The 13,062-nt window shown below is 45.6% G+C and overlaps 1 protein-coding gene across 4 annotated transcripts in view; it reads right to left on the bottom strand.

Moving 5' to 3' along the window:
* NR1I2 (nuclear receptor subfamily 1 group I member 2) overlaps window positions 1-10,219 on the bottom strand; it is a 30,337-nt gene extending 20,118 nt beyond the window's left edge. The window contains exon 1 of one of the 4 annotated variants that reach the window (XM_044771533.2): window positions 9,895-10,219. The gene's annotated coding sequence lies outside the window, so the exon portion shown is untranslated. The remainder of the gene's footprint in view (window positions 1-9,894) is intronic. The other 3 variants (XM_044771535.2, XM_044771534.2, XM_044771536.2) reach the window with 3 other exon arrangements.
* Between the last annotated feature and the right edge of the window lie 2,843 nt (window positions 10,220-13,062).

Here is a 13,062-nt window from a genome sequence, read left to right as displayed (position 1 = left end):
TATGTTTTATGTTATTTAAGCTACCAAATTTGTGGTAATACGGCTGCGGCAATAGAAAACAGATTGTACTCCTTATATAACAATTTCGTAATGTCATTTTCTATATAAAGAACAGAAAGATAATAAAGTCTTTCCTCTAATATTGTTGATCAAATTTTACTTTTTCTTATGATCATGGGGAAAAGTTTCATCTTCCCAACTAGCTGAGGATGGTGGTCACACCTAAGAAAACCTCTATCGAGATTCTTGCATATAAGTCTTCACACTTGGAAGAATTTTCCGTGGACTAGATGGTGGCTCCACACATGTCAAATCTCATCTCCCTCCTTTAGCCTGTGCTGGACACCACAGGGCGCGGTGATACTGTGACACATCTCAGGGCTTGCGCCTTCCCATCATGGCGGTGGATGAGCAGGCAGAGTGGGGCAATCCTTGAACCTGCTGCGGCACTGGATGGCCAGCAGTCACTCAATTCTATGTGCAATGAGTGCAACCATATGCATATACCCAAACTACGTGTGTCCCCAAGTCAGCTGCCTGTAGCCTGATCCCCAGCATCCCCACAGCCATGCCATCATCACTTGACTTCAGAGAAATTGTGACAGTGGAGTAGAAATCATCTAAAAACAACTATGGTTAAATATCTACTTTTGAAAATGTTACAGAAGCATATGACTATGCGAAGGAGCCCATGTCAGCGAGGGGCCCAGAAGCCTAAGCTTCTTTAGCTTAAATCCATGTCGGCGCTGGGTCCATTGTACCTGTGAAACTGAGCCACACAAACGGCTAGAGTCTCCAGGGGAGGTTAGGTCTCAGACAAGCAGACAGAGCCTCTACTGCTCCTCTCTTGTAAAGGAGACTCTTATAAACTCGCCTAGCCTGACCCTGCAGGAGGAGGATGCTCTGTAGGCCTGCCCCACCCACAGCTGCCTTCAGGGAGGCTCCTGGCTGGACCAGGTCCAGGCCCCAGAAGAAAGGGTCCACAGGCTTTCTGGGGGCTTGTGAAAGGATGGTGTAATTGCTCTCGCCCGGGGACAAGTGACCCACTGACCCATTCAGATCCTCTCCTAGTGACTCTGAATGGCAGATAGACAGAGCCAAATTAAAGGACCGGCTGGCTAGGCTGCTGCCTAGGGGGCCACCATATTGAGAGAAAACCGTGCTGGAAATGAGGTAAACCATAAATTGTTTCCTTTCCTAGCAAAGTAGCCATCACCCTGAGGTGGAGATCTAAAACACTCCTTGACAGTGCAGACTAGTCTCTGTGGAGTGATCAGGGGCACTCGTATGCCTGTCACCCAGAGCCACCTGAGGACAACCTGCAGGACAGCCCTCTGAAATGACAGACAGAGCCAGAAATGGAAAAATGTGTGCTATCGGGCTGTGTGCAGGGAATGTGTGGACGGTTTTATTATCTAAACATGCCTTCCAAGAAGCTGTCTGGTTTGGAAAATTGCATGCAATAAAATACTCATTTTGACCATGAAGTATATGATACACGTTAAAAGAGCATCACTTGCCAGCAAGCATATGGAAAGGTGCTCCACACCACTAATCATGAGGGAAATGCAAATCAAAACTGCGAGGAGGCCTTACCTCACACCCGTAAGGATGCCTGCTATCACAAAACAGAAAATAACAAGTGTTGGCAAGGATGTGAGGAAATCAGACCCCTTATGTGTTGCTGATGGGAGGGTAAAATGGTGCAGCCACTGTGGAAAACAGGATGGTGGTTCCTCAAAAAATTAAAAACAGGATTACCACATGACCCTGCAATTCCAACTTTGGGTTGAAAGCAGGGCCTTGAAGAGAGGTTTGTGCAGCCATCCTCACAGCAGCATTCTTCACAACAGCCCAAATGTGGAAACAACCGAAATGTCCATCAACAGATAAATGAATAAACAAAATGTGGTGTATACACATAATGGGAGATTTTCAGCCTTGCAAAGGAAGGTAATTCTGACACATCCTACAGCATGGGTGAACCTTGAGGATTTTATGCTAGTGAAATGAGCCATTCACAGAGGACAAATACTGTATGATTTCACTTGTGGAAGGTACCTAGAATAGTCAAACTAATAGAAACAGAAAGTAGAATGGTGGGAACGTACAGCTGGGTGACTATAGTTAATAATACAGTGTTGTTAATTTGAGAGTTGCTGACAGTAGAGCATAAACATTCTTACCATACACAAGAAAGAGTTAACCACGTTCTCTGTGAGAGGTGATGGACGTTAACTATCTTAATGTTGAGAATCACTCTACAATATATATGTATCTCAATCATCACGTCGTTCACTTTAAATATGTACTATTATATCTCCAATTATTCTTCAATAAAGTTAAAATAAAAAAGTAGGATGGTGGTTGCCAGGGACTGGGGGAAGAGGGGAATAGGGAGTTATTGTTTACTGGGTACAGAGTTTCAGTTTTACAAGATGAAAAAAGTCTGGAGATCGGTTGCACAATATAAATATACTTAGCTTCACTGAACCATACACTTAAAAATGGTGAAGATGGTAAATTGTACGTTATGTGTATTTTACCATAATTAAAAAAATAATAAGGGGCCAGCCCCACGGCATAATGGTTAAGTTCATTGCACTCTGCTTCAAAAAAAACAAAAAAGAGGGGCTGGCCCTGTGCCGAGTGGTTAAGTTCGCACGCTCCGCTGCAGGTGGCCCAGTGTTTCGTTGGTTTGAATCCTGGGTGCGGACATGGCCCTGCTCATCAAACCACACTGAGGCAGCATCCAACATGCCACAACTAGAAGGACCCATAACGAAGAATATACAGCTATGTACCGGGGGTCTTTGGAGAGAAAAAGGGGGAAAAAAATTTAAAAATTAAAAAAAAAGAGGAAGATTGGTAACAGATGTTAGCTCTGAGCAAATCTTCCTCAGCAAAAAAATAAAATAAAAAAATAACATCCCTTGTCACTAAATAAGTTGATCAAATATTTAAAGAATATTAAAAGGGAAGCCAAACTATTAGACTGCCTTGTACAGGTGGCCCAGATACACAGAGAGAAGGCAGGACATGGAGCCAGGAAGAGCTGTGAAGAAGCAGAAGGCATGGGGCAGAGAAGAAGCAGAAAGGAAAGCAGCAATGGTAGTTAAAAGCGCTACAGTGAGGAATAAAAAGATAAATAGAGTGCATTTGATTCTGAATGATCTTAGTCTTTGAACCACATGTATATCTCTGTGAAGCCTGGGTCTGCAGCAGTTAAGATTGTCACCTTCCTTCTCTCCCAGGTCTGCTTCAGAATCCCCACTGCTTAAAGTCTAAGATGAGGATTCTCCAACTTTATTGCGCATACTAGTCACCTGGGGAGCTTGTTAAAATGCACAGCCCAATCCCTGGGTCTGGGCCGGGCCTGAGCTCCTTCCTGCCTTTCTGACAAGCTCCAAGGGGGTGCTGGTGCTGTATGTCTGCAGTCCACATCTGGAGGAGTGAGGATGTAAGAAATCCAGCTAACCCAGGAGAAAATCAGCAATACACAAAAAGGATGTGATGGAGAAGTCCCCAAAAGGGACAGCACACAAAAAGGCCCAAGTGCTGGGCAGAGGATATGGCAACAGAAATGTTTTGAACGTTCTAGAAAATAGAGGAAGTAATAAAACACCCATGTGAAACGACTGGCATCATAAATTGTTGTTTAAAGTCAGTACATACTTGCAGGTGAGCTAGACAGCCCTATCCCAGGAAAAGGGTGTGGGGAGGAGAGGCGGATACCTTTAATCTTCAAATGAGTCAAATCAAAAAGCTTTAGAAGCTGGTCACCAAGATTAAGGGGAGGAAAGAGTGGACAACTTGTGTGTGTGTGTGTGTGTATACGCATACATAGTCATGCAGCAAATAACGACGACGTTTTGGTCAACAATGAACTGCATATATGACAGTGGTCCCATAAGATGAGTACCTTATAGCCTACGTGTGTAGTAGGCTATACCATCTAGGTTTGTGTGAGAACACTCTATGATGTTCACACAACCAAAAAATCGCCTAATGACACATTTCTCAGAACGTATCCCAGTTGTTAAGTGACATATGTGTTTTATGTACAAAATTCAGGGGGCCGGCCTGGTGACAAAGTGGTTAAGTTCGCGTGCTCTGATTCTGCAGCCCCACGTTCATGGGTTCAGATCCTGGGCACAGACCTACACACCACTCATCAGGCCATGCTGTGGCAGTGTCCCACATACAAAATAGAGGAAGATTGGCACAGATGTTAGCTCAGGGACAATCTTCCTCACCAAAACAAAACCAAAATTCAACTCAGAAAATTTAAAGATCTAGTTGGCTTTATTCAATGACCCATGAATCGGGCAGCATCTCTTCCAGCAAATGAAAGGAGCTCTGAGGATCTGTACAAAATGGAATACTTTTATAGGGGCAAAGAAGTTATTCTAGCAAAGAGTAAGTTGTTTCAGGCAAGATCACCTTCCTTTGGGGGCAGGCAGGGGTCTGTCAGGCAGATTACCTCACTAGTGCTGACCGGATAATACCAGATTGACTGGTTAAAGGTTCCATTCCTGGGAGAGGCTGAAAATGCGGTTTGATTTAGGGATTGTCTTGGTTTGCTGACCTGGGGCTTAGCACAGGTGACTCCATTTTGGGTCTGTGGTTCCTTTCTTTAACATATGTCTTATGCGTGTATATTCTGTGTATATATCTACACGCACCTATGTGAGTGTATGTATGTGTATCAGAACTGGCCAGAGGATAAAGAGGGAAAAAAGCAGGTAGAGGGAAATTTTATAAGAATTGAATTTCTGAGAAGTTGACAGTGAAGCTTATAAAACTGTTGACTTTGTTCAATGAAGGGACAAGTTCGGTAAACTTACTAACTCACATTACACAGGTTTTGTTGTTTACAAAATGATTTCAAAATCATCATCTCGTGTGGAGGTGCCTGTGAGGTGGCAGAGCAGGGCCTGTCTCCTATTAAGCAGGGTGGGACAGGTCTTACTCTTCCTTTTACAAACAAGAAAATGGGGCTTTGAGGTGGGTCCGAGGTCACGAAGACAACAAATGCTAGAACTTCTTTTCTTTTCCCTTTATTCTGATTCTTCCTATAGTGCAAATGGATATACTATGTAAGTTAAAGTTTTGTCACAAAACTCATAGGGATAAAATGAGAACATATACTTAAAAGTTTTTTTTGAAACAGATCAAATATTGTGACCAAAAATCACCCCCCTCCTTGGCCCTGGCGTGGGGCAGGTGCCCAGTGGGAGCTCAGATGGAAAAGTCGCACTGTGTGAATTCAGATACAGGACGGTAGCTGCTATCTTCAAATTGGTAAATGAAACGTGGCCTTTGTGCTTCCCGGGACAGTCATCAGGTCCAGGCGGTCAGAAGGGTTGTTCCTAGACGTGGAGCAGGGTGGAGAGCTGGCGTCAGCCCAAGTCAAAAGTACACCCCGTCCCCTCTCCACTCTTTAACAGGGTGCAGTGACCTCTGGCTAACCACCTGTCTCCTGCACGCACAGGCAGTGCTCTGACTGCCTGTGGTTCATAGTCCTTCTCTTTGTTCATAGGGACCCTGGGGACACGTCTCGTGTCTCACGTGTGGGATTTGGATGTGTCTCTTTATCTTAATCCTCAGTTGGATATCTGGTTTGTTGTTTCAGTGTTTCACAGAAGTTCAGGAGGTACGGCCAGGGGATGAGCAGGTTTTGGGTAGCAGGGAACTCTTCCCAGTTCCCTTCAAATCACACCACCTAGAAGGCCCCTGTGTGCAGGAACAGACCCATACACACTCCTATGTCCTTCCCAGGTTGGGACCAGGGCACAACCCCAGCTTCAAAGAATCCTGCAGAGAAGTCTCCAAGAAATATGAGTTCACAGTATGAAATAAAAATAGACTAAAATGAGAAACGTGACAAGAATATCTAAGACATCTAAGTGTTTGTGATTGGTACCCCTAGAATTGTGCAGTGTACAACCCACACAATTGTATACGTCAGCCATGAGCCTATCCTCTGTCATGGCTATTACTCAGCATTGTCCTGGAAAGCCAAGAAAAGGCAATCAGACCAAAACAAAAAAGCTGTGTAAAGATTAGGAAAGAAGGAACAACACTGTTGTTATACATATATAGTATGGTTGTCTACCAAGAAATTCTAAAGGAATCAACTGATAAACTTTTACAGCTATTAAGAGAATTCAGTAACGTAACCAAACAAAATAGCAAAACACCAAATACATTTTCTATATATCAGTAAAAAATCAATTAGAAACAGTAAAGCTATAATGGAAATTGGCTCAGAAAAAGGAAATAAATACAGAAGAACAGAGTATCCAGCAACAGACATGTAAAAGTGAGAATTTAGTCCATGATCAAGGTGACTTTTCAAATGAATAGTGAAAGAATGGACTTTTCAATAAATGCTATTGGAATAATTCATAGAAATGAGTTCCAAGTGAACTAAAGACCTATTTCTTTCTCTTTTGCTTATTTTTTGTGAGGAAGATTGGCCCTGAGCTAACGTCTGTGGCCAATCTTCCTCTATTTTATGTGGGATGCTGCCACAGCATAGCTGGACGAGTGGTGCTAGGTCTGTGCCCAGGATCCAAACCTGCGAACTCTGGGCTGCCAAAGCGGAGTGTAGAAACTTAACCACTATGGCACCAGGCCAGCCCCCGAAAGACCTATTTTTTTAAATGATAAAAGTATTAGAAGAAAATGTGCCAAAATATCACCATAATGTTGGAGGTTGATAAGGCATTCTTAAATAAGACCTAAAGAGCAAAATCCATAAAGGAGAAAATTAATAAATTCAGCTATATCAACATAATAATAGCAATAACAATAATAGTAAATATTTCTGTTGGCTAAAAACAAGATGTTAACAAAGTTTAAAAAACAAGCGACAGGGCTGGCCCGGTGGTGCAGTGGTTAAGCGCGCACTTTGTGCTTCAGCAGCCTGGGGGTCGCTGGTTCAGATCCCGGGTGTGGACATGGCACTGCTTTGCAAGCCATGCTGTGGTAGGCGTCCCACGTATAAAGTAGAGGAAGATGGGCACAGATGTTAGCTCAGGGCCAGTCTTCCTCAGCAAAAAGAGGAGGATTGGCAGCAGATGTTAGCTCAAGGCTAATCTTCCTCAAAAAAAAACCCAAAGAACAAGCGACAGACTTAGAATATTTACTATATGTATATCAAAGGATTAGCATCAAGAATAAATATTAGGCTCTTACAAATGAGTAGAAAAAGACAACCCAATATGAAATGAACTTAGGATATGAATAGGCAGTTAAGAAAAGGAAATACAATGGCCAAGAATTATATAAAAGATGCCAACCTCACTAGCTGTTAAAGATTGACTTGTGTCCCCTAGTACCTCACAATGTGACTATATTTGGAGATAGGGCCTTTAAAGAGGTGATTTAGTTCAAATGGGGGTAGTTAGGATGGGCCCTAATCCAATAGGACTGGTCTTGTAAGAAGAGAAAATTTGGACACAAGACAGACACCGGGATGCACACACACAGGGGAAGGGCCATGCAGGCGGCCGTCTGCAAGCCAAGAGAGGGACCTCAGAAGAAACCGTAGCTGCTGACACCTTGATCTTGAACTTCCCGCCTCCAGAACTATGAGAAAATAAATTTCTAATATTGAAGCCATCCAGCCTGTGGTATTTTGTTATGGCAGCCTTGCAAATCAATACAATAGTAATCAGGGAAATTGAAATATTTTTTAAATGAGTTACTGTTTTCACTCATCCAATTGGGAAATTAATAAAACGGTTAATAAATAGCAAGCATCAAGGCGTGGAGGAACAGTAACTATCGTTCTCTGCGGGTGGGAGTATTAATTGGTACAGGAACGGTAGAGGGTGATTTGCCAGCATCGAAAATGAAAATGCACATATCTTGAGATGTCGCAATCCAGCTTCTCAGCCTCTCCTCTGGAGAAGCACTTGGCACGTGAGCACAAGAAGACACATACAGTGAGGGTCACTGTGGAATTGTTGGTAAGAGGGGGAAGAAATGAAAACAGCTCAAATATCTATCAAAAAGGAGATGGCTACATACAAGGGTTGGAATTAAAAATTAAAGTGTGGCAGTTGAAATTAATGAGGTAGCACTGTAGATAGATATGGAAGGTCTCCATATGGAGTACAGACAGGGAAAGTTTGTTGAATGGGAAAACAGAATGAAAATAATATGACAACAAATAGTTTATTAGTGTATACAGCCATGAGCCACATAACAACGTTTCAGTCAAATGGACCACATATGCAGTGGTGGTCCCATAAGATCAGTACCATACAGCCTAGGTGTGTAGTAGGCTCTACCATCTAGGTTGTGTAAGTTTGCACAACGGGGAAATCGCCTGGCAACACATTTCTCAGAACCTAACCCTGCTATTAGGCAAGGCATCTGTATATGACTATGTGAATTGCCGTCTGGTAATAAACATGCCAACCTGGTTAGAGTAGTTACTTTTGGGGGACGGATTAGTGTTGGCAGGATGGCTGGAGGACAGTTTAGCTTTTGCTATACTGCTTTTTCATTTTCCAAGGAGCATGTAATCATGAATCATATTTATGATTTTAAAAAGCTGTTACCTGCTAACAGTTTTGTCAGTTTTGTGGTTATCTCTTGTGTTTATTCCATAATAACTGAGGAACAAGCTGATAGCTCCAGACTAGGAGCCGGCAGACTTATTCTGTAAAGGGCCAGAGAGTTAATATTTTAGGCTCTGGGGGCTACTGGCTCTTTTGCAACTACTCAACTCTGCTGTTGCAGGGCAAAGCAGCCACAGACGCTATATAACGAGTGAGCAGGGCTGTGTCCCAGAAAACCTTGTTAACGAAAACAGCTGGTGGGCAGGATTTGGCCTGTGTGCTGCAGTTTGCCAACCTCTGGCTTAGACTAAGTTTGTTATATAACTGAAATACATTTTGAATAAGTATTTTTGCTGTATAGCAAAGCATTCTTTCCTATTAACCAACTGATTAGAGAAGTAGTCGTCTCTGGGGCCTTGCCTAGAAGATTCAGATTTTAGATTCTGGCCATATCCTTAGAGACCAAACGTCCATTCCGGTGGAGATAACCTATCACCCTGGCCATCGAGGTGGTGACCATTGACCTTCCCAGCAGGAGATTTATGCAGTCATCCACGTGGGAGGGGGATAGCGACTGCGACAGCTGACTCACTGAGTCAAGGTTTGGTGGCCTCAGAGGTTACTCCTGACCATTCCCAGGTGCGGAGCTGCCTTAAAGCAAAGCTCTGACCACAGCCTCAGCCGGGGTGGACTGTGAGGTGCGGAGAAGGAGGGCTTGGTGGCACTGAGCACATGTAGGAGAGGCTCGGTTCTGTGGGACACGGTGTCTCCCCTCACAGGTAGAGGTGGAAAACTCATTGGTCCGAGGCCGGCTCAGCCACAGGACTGTGCAGGGGGGTAGCGGGGCCTCCCTGAAGCGGTGAGGCCCTGGGACTGTCATGCTGCCCTCTCGGCCTTGGGCCCCGGGGCTGCCAACACTAACCCGGCAAGCTGAGAGGAATCAGGGCTAGGTTGTTCCCAGATCCCACAGTCCCGGACCGTGGTACTTTCTGGGTCCGGAGATTCCAGCCCTGCACCAGAGAGGGGCTGATTGTGTGTGTGACTCGTGGCGGCTCCTGTAGAACTGGGGTTTCCGCTGTGATGATTTCTCTAGGAGGCGTGTGGGATCAGGGGGCGTCGTTCATGGGACTCAGTATTCAGCGATTGTTTGCGTGGTTTTTTCCACCCTGGAAACGTGGACTGCAGCAAGGCCAGCACGACACACACCCTCTCTGTTGCTGTCCTCCAACGTAAGACCTGTTTGTGCTCCCATACTTCTTTTGCATGGGGCTGGGGGGCAGTCCACCCGCAGCAAACGAAAAAGAAAGAGAAACCATACCTGCTTCGTGGTAACTTCTTTGGTGTGACTTCTCTGGGGTCCACTTTGAACAATCAGGAACAGAGGATCAACCAACACATCAATAACCCTGAAGGAGCTGCCTTGGGAAAGACTGGAAAGTTCTGGCTCAACCTTTTGCGTTTCGCAGGAGTGAACACTTCGCTGAGGGGAGAGGCGGTGGTTCCCGCTGAGGTCGAGGCTGTGCTGCGTCTTGCCTGTCCTGGTCACAGGCTGTTATTTCCCAGCATATGAGTCAATCTTGTCTCTCACCTACATTTCAGTCCAGGTCAGTGTAGGCTCTGAGCGCCACCCGTCCGGCACTCCCAAGTCCGAAGTCCAGCACATGAACTAGCAAACCAACAGGTTACCGTATTTACTCTCATGACACGCCCGCACTCTTTTCTCTCAGATGTCTTCACTGTCAAACACAGGAGAAGGGCAGGCATGTTGCTAGCGTCTGCTTTGCCCGCTTAGTTCTGAGCAAACTTCATGCACCTGAGGGTCTCTGCGCTTTAGCCACTAGGCAGTTACTTTGAACCTAGATCTCCCAACCCTGCTTCCTTCGTCTACACCACCTTCTTGGGTCGTGTTACTTGATGTGAAAGGGAGCGACGTATTGGATTATGGCGGCAGGTTTATGCCAGAGAGAGACAGGCGCACGGAGAGAGGGGAAGGGTGTGAGGTGAGGTGGCCAAGCCCGGTTCACAAGGATGCGACCCACGGCTCCAACCTTGGGACAGCTGGCTGACAGGGGGCAAGGAAAATGACCCCAGGGAAAGGTTCTAAGGGTTCTTTCCTCCCCTAGGCCTGCCGGGAGCCAGCAGCTCCTCACTCCTCAGCTTAATCCTTCTTGTTCCCCAGCAGCAGCTTCTGGTGGCTGTTCTCACTCTCAGGGGAAAAGACTAGACAAATGTCAGGTGGGCAGGTTTCTTCTACTCGCTTTGATTTTTAAGGGTGCTTTATGGAAGATGTGAGGGGTGGACTAGGTCCATGCTTCAGACAACAGCAAAGCAGGGTCATAGGAGAGGGGGAGGGGACTGACTAAAGAGACAAGTGGGGAAGGATTCCCAAAAGCTTACCACAGCACTCAAAACTTGGACTTCCTTACACTTATTTTCTGATTTAAGTTGTTTTTATTTACTTTTTATTTATTTTTTCTGAGGAAGATTCGCCCTGAGCTAACATCTGTTGCCAGTCTTCCTCTTTTTGTATGTGAGCCACCACCACGGCATGGCCCCTGACAGATGAGTGGTGTAGGTCTGGGCCCGGGAACCAAACCCCGGCTGCAAAGCAGAGCACAACGTACTTAACCACTAGGCCACCGGGGCTGGCTCATGTTTTATTATTTTTAATTACATGTTTTAATCTAGCCCTCCTGATGAGAAAAGCAAGAACGTCTAAGCACAGTTTTTCGTTTTTTGGTTAAATTGGTTTCTTCTCTTCCATTCCATTTGCCTCTCCCAGGAGTCAGGAGGACTTAAGTCTGGGATTTCCTAGGGGTCAACGTTTCTCAAAGTGGTTGCTTGCCTTGCTCTTCCCAACCACATGCAGAAAACAAGACGGCCTACATAGCTCACTGCTAGTGACCTTCAGCCAGCAGTGGTGACTGGGACCTGTGGGCATGGGGCTCCTTTCTCTCAGTCAAGTTCTTGAGCGTCCACGGGGGATTCTGCTAGGGCTGGGAGGCAGTGGGTTATAAATCCCACCAGTTGGGAGGTTGACTTGGGCCTCGGGCACGGAAGACCTAGAGTGAGTGAAACACTGGGTTCGGGTCCTGGTGGAGACCTCGTGGGCCGTGGGGGCTGTGGGTCTGGTGGCGCTTGTGATCCCCTGAGAAGCTGTGACCCGAAGGCCATGACCATAGCCACAGGCGGTGGGAAGGCTGCAAAGACGAGCTCACCTCAGGAAACTTTATTTCCAAGCTTAAAAGTAAGCCTTTCTGGGAGCACACAGGACTTTTAGGGCAGTGAAAATACTCTTGTAGGACACTTTAGGGGTGGATACATGTCATTATCCATTTATCCGAGCCCACAGAATGCACACCACCAAGAGTGAACTTGAAATGTGAACCGTCAACTTGGGGTGATGGCGATGCGTCAGTGTAGTTCATTGATTGTAACAAATGTACCGCTCTGGTGCAGGATGTTGATGATGGGAAGGCTGTCTTGAGGATGGCATGGCTGAGGGGATGTGGGGAATCTCTACCTTCCTCTTAATTTTGCTGTGAACCTAAAACTGCTCTAAAAGAAAAAAGTCTAAAAAAAATTTAAAAGTAGGCCTTTTTGTAAGGACAGACATTTCTGTGTCCAGGAAATAAAGGCAGGATCCCGGCTCAGGTAGGGCAGCTTGCCAGAGTCCTTGGGTCACTGGTAAAACACAGAGCTTTCATCGTCTCTTAAATCTTTCCTGGCTCACAAGGGCCTGGCCTTATCTCTCTGATAAAAAAGGTGAATTATTTACAATGGAAACAGGGAACTGAGAACAAGTTCTAAAATCACGGAGGCAAAGAAACTATTCTCAGGCTTAGGCAGGGACCGTCTGGATCCCCCTTCCTCTCGGCCTGTCATGTGGTCATGGACCAGAAGACAGGAGAGAGGCTGCATGACTGCCAGGCCTTTTGAGTTGATGCATGCAGCTTTGACATTAGGCACGGCTCTGAGCTAAGAAACCACCAAGAAAATACATGCTAGTCATTAAGGACCATGTACTGATGCCCCTGACAAGGGTCTGAATCAACCTCAAGCACAGCTGGGAAGTAGAAGTGGGAGACCCTGACCCCCATTCTACACTTGTCTTTTGCAGCAACCGGAAATGTGGAGCTCATAAGCCACTCCTAGAGAAAAGCAGATCTGATAAGCCCAGGGAGTTTCCCTAGTGTGAATTCATTGAATGTTCTCCCTCTCTCCAAGGAATACTTATATTTAAAAAGAAAACATGGGGGCTGGCCCGGTGGGTTGTAGTTAAGTTCTTGCCCTCTGCTTTGGCAGCCTGGGATTCATGGGTTCAGATCCCAGGCATGGACCTACACACTGCTCATCAAGCTCTGCTGTGGAGGCATTCCACATACAAAACAGAGGAAGATTGGCACAGATGTTAGCTCAAGGCCAATCTTCCTCGCCAAAAGAAAAAAAAAAAAGACCAGTGAGAGCCATCTGAGGAGTCATGCTC

This window comes from Equus asinus, chromosome 5 (assembly GCF_041296235.1).
Source record: "Equus asinus isolate D_3611 breed Donkey chromosome 5, EquAss-T2T_v2, whole genome shotgun sequence".
Lineage (NCBI taxonomy): Eukaryota > Metazoa > Chordata > Mammalia > Perissodactyla > Equidae > Equus > Equus asinus.
This window is presented reverse-complemented; position numbering and strand designations above follow the sequence as displayed.